Source organism: Anneissia japonica, unplaced genomic scaffold (genome assembly GCF_011630105.1).
Source record: "Anneissia japonica isolate Jap-2015-1 unplaced genomic scaffold, ASM1163010v1 scaffold287715_len1027211_cov185, whole genome shotgun sequence".
NCBI lineage: Eukaryota > Metazoa > Echinodermata > Crinoidea > Comatulida > Comatulidae > Anneissia > Anneissia japonica.
The window spans coordinates 202,905-214,381 of NW_022724789.1; positions in this window are offsets into that span (position 1 = coordinate 202,905).

Below are 11,477 nucleotides of genomic sequence, written 5' to 3' on the forward strand. Positions count from 1 at the left end.
CTTGTGTGCTGCCACTGATGTAAAAGTGTAATGTCAATAAATATTATTATTATTATTATTGTGTCTAATACATTATGTTGTTATCTGGCAGTTAAAGACGACTGAAAGGGGAAGGCTAAAACTCGGGCCGTCTCGATTGACTCGACTCGAAATCCCATGATGCAGAATTTAGGAGGTCAAAAGGTCATCAACCAAAGACGTTTATTCTCTTGTACATGTCTATCCAAAACTCTCTGCCCATAATAGGGCCTATGTGTAATTTTCTAGCCTAGTACAAATTATCCAAAACCTAGGCCTAACTAAAAAAATAAAAATGTTCACAGTATGTAACTCAAGGATCAAATAACACTTTTTACTACTCGTGCAGCAGCTCAATCAAATATTACATTTGTCATTTTAAACGGCCCATTAGTTGTATAGCATGGTAACAACAATGTATTTTTTAAAAATCAGACAGCAACATCATCTTATACCAAAGAGGTTCTTACTCTCAACACAGTTTTAGAAGGCGGCTTTCAGGGGAAAGCACAAAGAAAAGCATATTTGATCAAATGAAACAGGTTGACAGTTATTTTCAAATTAAAAGAAAAGCTGGAAATAGACAGCTATAAATAAATCGGTAAGATTTCATAGGCCTACCGTAGGTAAACATAAAGAACAATAATAGTAATACTCGAGCGTTACGACATTGCGAAGTGCCTGTTCTTGTTCGAAACGGCCCAAGTGGAGTTTCATGCAAATGTATGTACGGGGAAAAAATCGCAATCCGGTGGAGGTGCACGATTTTTTCCCCGTACATACATTTGCATGAAACTCCACTTGGGCCGTTTCGGACTGATTGACCAGACTGAGTTCGATGTGTATTATTACTGTACAAAAGTACAGCACCACACATTTTCCTGATTACCGAATCCCATGTGGATAGGCCTACTTTATTAGTAACATCCATAAGGCAGTATAGGGCATCGCATAGACATACGCTCCCCCGCTGGGAGCCTATTTTCCCTGCCAATACATACTTTGCCCTTTACAGTACATGCATTACAGCATAGGCGTAGATCCCGGGGGATGGGGATATACCCCCCCCCCAATATTTGACAAGGAGGGGGGGATGGTCCATTGTATCATCCCCCCCCCATATTTTGACTATGTATGGGATAAAATGAAGTTTTACACACTTAAAAACTGTCACAGAAATAATTTGCCTGTCTTATGCGCTTACAAAGATGAAAATTAGCATAATTTATTAATGTTGATAACAAAATTATTTTATCTGGTACCAATATAAGCTCTTCTTTCCTTAGATGTTAGATGTGCTTGCAAAGAAAGCCACATTTCACACTCAAGGGTGTGTACGACATCAGTAATATTATGTCAATTCCAAGAATGTTTAAGGGTATATCGGTTGATGAGGAATTTATTGATTAGGCCTATAATAGCAAATTGCATCAATTTATTTTGCAAAAACAGGAATTCCAGCTTCAGATGGGGACACATTCCCTGTCCGCACAAGGGCACACATTGGCGCCAACACCAGGCGCGTAACAGGGGTCTTGGGTCAGAGTGGGTACGGTAGTTGTTTTCCCGGTTAGTAATTTATCATACCTACCCCAGCCCACCCCACTCCCCATATAGAAAACAATACGACATACGGTTGGGCTTATCATATTTATAATATAGGCCACACACGTGTGTTTGAAACTAAATAGAAGCATTATCATCATTGTTTTATTTATTACAAACATATTCTTTCACCATCAATACATATTGATGCCTGTTTTTAAAGTTTAAAACGATCTTAAATTTGTCTTTCTTGAGTTTGGGACTATTATTAGGCCTATGTGTTTAAATAACTTAAAAAGATAATCCTAAACAAGCCCTAAAAAATGCGCGCGAAGCGCGCAAAATACTTTTGTGTTTTTAATTCTAATTTCGTCGGAATTGATGAAAACTCCATAAAATATGCAATTTTATAGAGGAAATTGGCCTACCACCGTAACAAGAAATACGAGCAAAGAATTTGAGAACTTTAGGCACTTTCAGAGGATGCATTTGTCAAGGTGGGGAAAGATTTTCCGAAGATGGATATTTTTACCTTGACCCCCGGTGTTTTTAATTCTAATTTCGTTGGAATTGATCTAAACTCCCTAAAATGTGTAATTTTAAGAGAAAATTGGCCCATGCCAACAAGAAATGCGCGCGAAGCCCCTGGCTCTCCGACGATCTGAGAAAATTGTTAAGCTGTTTTAAAACGATTTCAGGGAGCGTTTGTTGACAATACCGGATACGGTACATAAACAAAAATATTTTTAATAAAGCCACGTACAATTTCAGTTTCAATGTACATTATGTTTAAGTTGAGAACCCTAACTATGTACACAAACATTTCATTACTTCAACAAAAAACGAAGAGGCATACTGATATTTTTTTAACGCGTCAGTGAATTAAGTATTGACGTAAATAATGTCTAATGAATCAAGTTACTGCATGACCGTTTTCGTATTCTTATTAAAACCAATTTCTTCTAATTTTAAATACATTTTCCCCATTCCCCGTGATAATTTGTTATCACTCATATACTTTTTCTAAATGCGTGACAAATTTATGATCACGCATGTGTTTCTGCAAAATGCGTGTTTCAACCAAAATCAATTTGAAATACAGGACCGTCCCGCACGATGCGAGACGGTTGGTAACTATAAAAATGGTAACAACAGGGCTAAACCATTGTTATATCAAAGTTATTTAATAAAGCTTTAAAGGTGACCATTTTAACCATCATTCAGTTGTATTTGGGCCCCTCAGTAAAGAAAATATTTGTTTTTGTGAAAAATGCTAACTGACTCTAGATTTTCAAAATTTTGGATTGGTCAGGCTTGACCAGCTCAAAGCAGTTGTTTGGCCTAATGGCCGAAAAAGTTGTTGGGATCTCTGTGTTCTCTAATGAACAAGGTAGAATGTGAGAGTAATACTGTATAAGTGGCACATATCCCGTAAAGTAAATCTTGCAAATATGGTATGCAAACTTGAGTTATACTTTTAAATTATAATATTTCTAGAAATTGATTATAGTACAGTATTTGATACAAACCCCCAAAACTTTGATATATTTTGTTGATGTAAGTATTATTGTTTAATTTTCTTCAGAGCAATGTCATCGAGTGTGGACATCATGACACGATTTGTGAACACAATACTGCTTCTCACGATCACATGGAGGGTGGCATTATCAAGAGGTGTTGCAAAGAGAAGTCTGTCAGCTAACAGTAGCTGCCTGCTGGAAATTGATGGAACTGATGAACTGCAAGAGCTTTTGCAAGGGGATAGCGTCTTTATCAATATCAAGCTGTCTTTTATTGAATTCTCCAATAACGATTTAGACATGATCCTTGACAACAATACAACGGTAATCGATGTAAATCATTGGGTGATGATTGTCGGCAAGACAGGTGAACTCTTATCCACTTTTCCGTTTGACTTTGAGTACCTCTCGCTAGGCACGCTGACTCCAGGAGTGGAACATATCTCAATGAACATCACATCCATAGCAGATTGTTTTATTGATGCCGATGATGAAGAAAAGTTGAACATAATCGCAACATCTATTCAACAGTTCGAGAATAATAAAGATGGTTTGGGAAATGTTTGTATTGAGCGACAGCTTACTCGCGATAATTTCAGTGTCACAGGTGTTTACGGAGTTCCTTCTTGTTATTACACTATACTTCAAGGCAGCACATACTTTGATTGTTGGCGTATCACAGAGAAAGGTAGCTCCATTGAACTAAGCAATATAGTGACACATTTTTGGCTTGATGTCTTCTTCTGGCTCAGTATCATATTTACATTTTATTTCAACTTGTTTTTTGTCTCGTTTTTATGTCGTACCAAACCAATGGTTGAAGATACGAAGGAGTACCTTAGTATTAGAACTGATCTACCAATGGGACCCAAATATTGGCTCTTCTATCGAGGAAATGAACATACATTTATTTTTGTTGCACGTTGGCTGATATTGTTATTGCTCGTATGTTCTCTGCAGTACATACCATACTTGATTGCGCATATTTCAGATAGCGAGAATTTCCACCGACGTTGGGAAGCAGTTTTTAACAATGGATTGATTCAACGAAGTACATTTGTTGGTTGGACTATTTATGTTAATTTAGTTTTTTTTGTTTTTGGTGTGATTCTAATGATAACATGGTTTAAATACCAAAACTGGTTTGAAACTAAATTTATAGAAACAATAATGAGAGACCATTTTGTTCTAGATGACTTTTCTCTTGCACCAGACTTAAAGATTCCAAAGGATAACTACAGTGGCTTACACAGATTTTTATTTGTGATGAAGGCAAGAACAAAGATGGCCGTGTCCATTTCACATTGGAAGCATGGGCTGAAAGGCTTCTGGAAGTTCATAAGCTTTGCAAATAATAGGGTATTAAGGTGTCTCTTAGCCATAGTTCTTGTGGGACCATTTCTAGTTTTGTACACGATTGGTACCATGTTGAATTCTGTTCCATTGTTTTACTGCATGTTGCGTTTCTTTCAGTTGTGGGTGCTTGACAACGACATGAAGTTAAACAGTCGTATTTTGATGATTTCAGCATCTCTTGGACTACTATTTGTTGAAATTGCTGTTCTGGGTAAATTTGTTTCAATTTTTGCATATGTGGCTGGGATTATCTGTTACTTCTGTATTGGTCTGCTTGTAAATTTTGGTACTGCTGGTCCCTACATTGCAGTTGCACTCATTGTGTTTGGCTACCTCTTTTCGATATTAACCGAATACTACCATGGTTATGTCATTCTCTTGAACCAGGTGATATCAGTTGTTGATGAGTTAATTCGAGATAATAAGGTACAGGTTGCTGATGCTTGTCTTCCTTCTTTCCCACCTTGTAGAAACCATATTCATAAAAACTCATTTGCTCTTGCTACAGTTGTCAATTTTGGACCAAATACTTCACCTCCTGATACATCTGGTACTGCCCCCACTGGTGCCTTAGGTTCCTCAGCCCTAGATGCATCAAATACATCTCCTCATGGCTCTGATACTAGTGTATCAGTAGGGCCTGTAGCTACAACTCCAACTAGTACCCCTGCAAATTCTAACCAGATAGTTGTGCGGGTGGATACTGAAGGCCTAACAGCTATTGAGAAGAACCTCTTTGACTTGATTGTACAGAAGTACAGGCCAACAGGGATTCAAATCCTGGCAAGTGTGATGCAGATTATTACTTTGAGTTTGGTGATCTGGGTCGGATTCTCCACATTGAAACTCATTGAGGATTTTACTGATTTGAAAGACCAAGTGGAGCTCTTTGCTTCTGTGGTCATTGCTGGAATTGTACCTCTTTTTGAAAAATTAATGCGAAATGAAGCAGAAGAAGCAAGTAAGCAAAAGATCCGTGAAAATTGCATTCAACGAGATGTGGAAAGTTACTACACCAATAGACCATTTGAACCTATGGCTATCTAACCTATAGGCCTGAACAATTTTTGTAATGGTTGATATAAGCTGATTGTGCAAATGTCTTTACTCTATGCAAATGGAGTGTGCAAACTTCATTGCTTAACTTTAAACTAAAATTGAAACAAAATATATTTTTATATAAATGCTTGCATTATTTTATAACATTTTTAATTAAAAGCAAATGCATGTTTGTGATTTTATAAAATGTACCAGAAAATTAAAATAGGTTTGTTTAAAAGTGTATGTAATAGTATGGTTATATGGTACACTATGTGAATAGTTCTGAGAAGAAGCGATGTGTTGAGATTATGTAGACCAGCATTCTGCAGGCTGATGACCCAATTCGGAAATTCACACCTGGTCAATCGTCATGTATTTATATAGCGCCTTCCACAGAAACAAACATTTATATAACAAACAGGCGCGAATGCAAAGGGGGGGGGGAGGGAGTTCCACACCTCCGATTTTTAGATAGCGTCGTCGCCATCACTACCGTTTACACGCAGTACCGTACCCAGCATCAGTGTGTTGGGCTCTGGTAGCTTCTACCGAGGATAATATAAGCCTATATGGCGGCGCTCTTGTAAGGAGGTGCGACTTTTAAGGGTGAAAAAATTAATTTTAAGAATTAAGTAATTTAACCGTAATTGAAGAGATAGGCCCTCAGTTTTTTTATACAACAATTATAACTCAGAAAGCCTGAATAGCCCGGATGCATGATGGGATTTTAAATACAGTATGTATAGATAAAAATCATAATGTATAATGATAATTATAGCCGCATTGTACTCTGTTGTATCACGGCAAATAAACAAAGTATGCAGATTGATGGCAGCATTGTGATTTTACAAAATAAATGTTTCAAATTTATTATAATCATAATGCCAATAATCATATCAAAAGACATAATTGAGTTATAAGCTGATTTTGGTAATTTCTGCCAAGGCTTTGTGACCCACCAAAATCACACTTTGCAGACTAATGTTGATCTAGACGTTTTGAATCGAGTGAATAGAAGATTTATTCTCCGAACTATTCATGTGGTGTAGGCCTACTGCAAATTTTTTACATGTAGAGGATATACTTAAGATTCAATAAACTTTTACAAATAATTGTTCACCGTCACAATTTCTTTGATCTTTTATGATTTTCAAATAAGTCTTGTCACCGCAAAAGGTGTAAAATGTAAAAATATTAATGAGAATTAATAATGTTTCTTGCCCTCCCCTAATCCGCCCTTGTGGGAAGATCCGTCAAGGGATTGAAAAAAATATCATTTTAAAACGTTTATATCAAATGTAATTCGATAGGCCTATATAAATTGACCGTTTGGACGTCGTTAAGACACAGATAACACCATCCTCATCTCAAGATGCCCTGTATGAGCGTCTAGTACACTGATGGGCAAAGTGCGGCCCGATATCGATTTTTTTGCGGCCCATGAAAATAAATTAAAAACCCTATGTGTGCGGCCCGCCAAGCAACATTGGCTGGAAAACACTTTGTATTTTTTACGGCCTAACACCGACCATATGTCAAAAGCATATTAAAACTGAGAATAACGTGGTGGAAAAGCGGTGCTTGGAGGTTTTTAGAAGCATCTAAGTTTAGGTGCGGCCCCGGTGTTAGATCAAAAATTAACTTTGGCCCTCCGACCGATTTTTATGCCCACCCCTGGTCTAGTAGCTTATTATTTTTAGGTTATTCAATCACTGTATTAAGATAACCCTTTTCTAGAAAAATATTTATTTGAAACTTTAGATTTTGAGGGTGTACATGTGTATGTATGTACAGATGTACGATTTTTCATGTTCAGTTTATGTACTTTTCATGATTCTGCTCATGTGCATTATTTACTGTATGCGCATAAGCACATATGCATGTATATTTTTTTCAGCAACAAGTTTTTAGTTAAAGATGACACTTGTAGTTAATTTTGCCGGGCTAAATATATACTATGTTTACTATTCGTTTGATTTGAACTTCCCTCTGTTTACTTTGCTTTTCATTGATTGTTCTGGACGTACCCTCCATTAAGAAGTGTGCCACTGATGAAAAAGTGTAGATCCAAATAAATTATTATTATTATTATTATTATTATTATTATTATTATTATTATTATTATCTCCTACAGGAGATATAGGCCTATGTTTTCGTTCGTGTAAGCGCATACATAATTGAAAATAACAGGGAGTGTTAGGTATAACCCAGTAAAGAAATTTGGACCCGCCAAAAGTTTTGAACTGGCTGCGCAACATTGCTAAAAAATAAATAAATTTTCAGTATTGTACACACAGAAAAAGTTAATTTCTTGGGGTTTTTTTCTCGATTCCTAATAGCCTATATGTAACTATGACATATGTGAATTTCATGCATGTAGCTTTCGTATTTTTGGCACAACAAAAAAAAAAGATAACCAGTATCCTGATTTCCTGTGCATTTGTCCTATCCTTGGCGAATGTTTTGCCTACCAGTGATGTGCGCCTCCAGCGTCTCCGCCAGACAAAATGTAAGCACCGAAAGGAGTCTATTCGAAAAAAAATATATACAATACTGTCGGATCTTGAGACCCGAACGATTATGATGGAGGGGAGGGCTGTATCAAATTAGGAAACAACGAAAGAAAACGTCCGAAAAACTTGTAGCCCACTCAATAAACTGGTGGCGGTAACACAACACCCCACCCCCTCCCCTCCCACCAATTCTACGAGGTCCACTTTTGAGAGGTATTATTTCAAAACAATGTCTATAGTTATCGCAGAATCTATTATAAGGCCCTCAAAATGTATGAGAGCCCCAACAGGGGATCTACCCCTGTCCCCGCCTGGGCTCATAGGTGTCACCCCAGGTCCACTGCCTTAATGCTCACCTCCCTCGCAAAACGCCACCCCTTCCCCCTATAGAATATCCTGTCTAATAAGGAACTGATTAAACACATCATTGCGTAACTACATGCTTTGGAAGGAACTACGGAAGATTTGTTTTTCATTTGCATATTGAGGAGTACAAGTACAATATTTTTCGATAGACGCACACTTTTCATCAAGGGTATTTTTTGGAGAACGATCTTCTATCTCAATTTGCCGTGTGTTGTGGTTGACATTTGACAAGGTAAATTTTATGATGTTATAGTATTTGACAAACTAAACAAGACCTATGATAGCCTACTCCCCTGGTTCTTGATAGGCGGTCCGCGGGCCAAATTTGGCCCGCCAAGGAAACTATTTTGGCCCGGGAAAAAACAGAATTTAAAAAAAATAACCATTCAACGAATAGTTGTTTTTTTTTTTCTCTTTTTTTTTAAATTAAGTGGAGGCCAAAACACAACACTGCCAATTTGAAGTAGGGATGACCCCTACAAAGATCTAGAAATAAATCCGCTACAAACCAATCCACAAACGGTACACCAAAAGATTGGTAGTCTTAGTGCAGCTTATAAATACGACAGAGCAGATTAAAAAAAACCCGAGATTTTACAAACGAAGAGTTTTACGCTTTAAGGCCCTTGTATTTAGTGGATATGATGGGTGGAATGACACAGAAAATACCAATTGTGTGCCAAACAATTAAGTTGAACAAACTTTTTAAGACTGATAAAAAAAAAAATTAGTGTGTTTTAGTTACTTTATTTTTGGCTTGAGAATACTCCTATAGGATTAGTCTTGCCAGGGAGTGAGTTCCTGTTCCTAGGCCTACCCAATTGCCTGCGCCAAAAGAAAGTTGGCGCTTTCAAATTATGGACGCCCGAACAGGTAACTATATTTGGCATAGGCATAAACGTGGATGTTCTACATGAGAAGGAAACATAAGAATGAATGTGATAAAAGAAAAAAAATGTCTAGTTTTTATGGAAAAAGCTCAATTCAGGAAACGATACATTCGCACACAGGTGCATGTTGCACAAAGAAAGGAAGACAAGTTCTATTGCCAGCCACCAATACAAGTCTAGCGATCCTGCAAAATGTCTTGGCGACTCTAAATTTGTTCTCGACCCTATAGTTGAATACCGGAGACTAACAACACAAACAATAACAATTGTAAGACACGTCATCCGACGTTTTTGCGGACAAATTAGCAAAATTCATTTGTAGCTTGATAAACCCAATACTTCGAAAATCATCCATGCTTTCGTCACTTTAAAATTAGACAGTTACAACAGTCTCCCAATCAACCTTCCTGATAAAGACATATCAAAACTCCAGAGAATCCAGAACTCCGCAGCTCGTACTACATCTCGTACTAGAACATATGAACACATAACACCGATTCTTATTGATTTGCACTGGCTACCGGTTCACTTTAGGATTCAATACAAGGAACTACTCCTCACATTCAAAGCTAAGGCTGGTATGGCTCCATCTTACATCTCCGAACTCGTTAACCTTTATATTCCATCCCGGTCCCTCCGTTCATCCACAAAGGATCTGCTTACTATCATCAGCTCGTACAAAGACATATGGTGAAAGGGCCTTTTCCATCGCTGCCCCAAAATTGTGGAATTCCTCGCCACAATATCTTCGTAGTGCAAATTCTACCAATCATTTTAAAACACAACTAAAACTTACTTGTTTAAAATACGGTAGCTTTTAACTATTACTAAACTTGTTGATTTCTGACTCTTAAACACATTTTAAATCTTTTCCCCCAATTTTACATGTACACTGGCTATCGATTTTGTGATACTGGTGCTTTTTATTGTTGTTTTAATGAAGTGTTGAAGTTGACATATTGTGAATAGGTTTAATTATGCTTTTTTTTTTATTGTTTTATTGATTTGTATTTTTCCTGATAAAAATTGCATAGGCCTATTTAATATCTGTCTCTTATACACATCTAGATGTGTATAAGAGACAGGTATTTGACAATAGAAATTAAAATTTTAAAAAATTGATTAAAATTGTATTCACTTGTGAAATTGCTTTTTGAATCGAAAATTGCACCGTAATCTTTTTTATGACTTTGTAAATTGTGAAATTGTGTTTTTAATTGGAATGGTTGTTTAAATTGTGAATGCTTTGTACTGTTAATGTTTTTTTTGGTTTTTTTTTAAATTATATATTTTAATTTTTTGTAACGCGCATTGAGATGTCGTTTGATATGTTTGCGCTATATAAGAAATGCATTATTATATTATTATTATTATTATTATTATTATTATTATTATTATTATTATTATTATTATTATTATTATTATTATAACGGATTGTGGTATTCTCCCCAACGCGGAGCCCCCCGGCCCACCGCAGGCGCCACCCCTTATTACGACCTGTCGACGATGAACCTGGCACGTCAACACAAATTTAGAGTGTCTAGGCAACGAACGCGCACCAGATTCAAAAGTGGGATATAATGTAACTGAGTATGCTAAATCAGTTCTCAAATATAAAATCGGTAAGCTTGTCCTTATTGAATAGTAGCCACACGACCCTCTTTTTTTGCTCAAATGTATAAACAAGTTTATTTTCAGAGAGCTCTCCGTGTTTAATCTGACTTGATTAACGCAAAATTAATACAAATATGCAAAATTTAAAATTTCTTCATTATTTATTTTTTACATATATATTGTATTTTGTGAGGTTTATTATCATCATCATCATCATCATCATCATCATCATCATCATTAAATTGAAGATTTGTATAGAGCTACTTTTGTTATAGTATATGCAATGTAAACTCGTATTAAATCACTAATATAACTCAAGTCTATGTATGAATAGCAGTCACTCTAGATAATGAATGCTCGTACTTAGTTTTTAAATAAAATAAACCAGCTTTTATCGTTTATTGTAGTAGGGTTTTTTAAATATTTAAAAGGTCGAGCTGCAAGACCACAAAGCAATTTGTCAATTGCCGGTTAACAATATATGCAGTCTTATTAAGTTTGTAAGAAATTAGAGCAGTTAAAGTGTTTTGATTGAATTTATTTGAATTATATATTTTTGTTAATTGCAACATTATGTAGAAATGCCAGTAGTTTTGCAGGAGTTTGTATCTGTC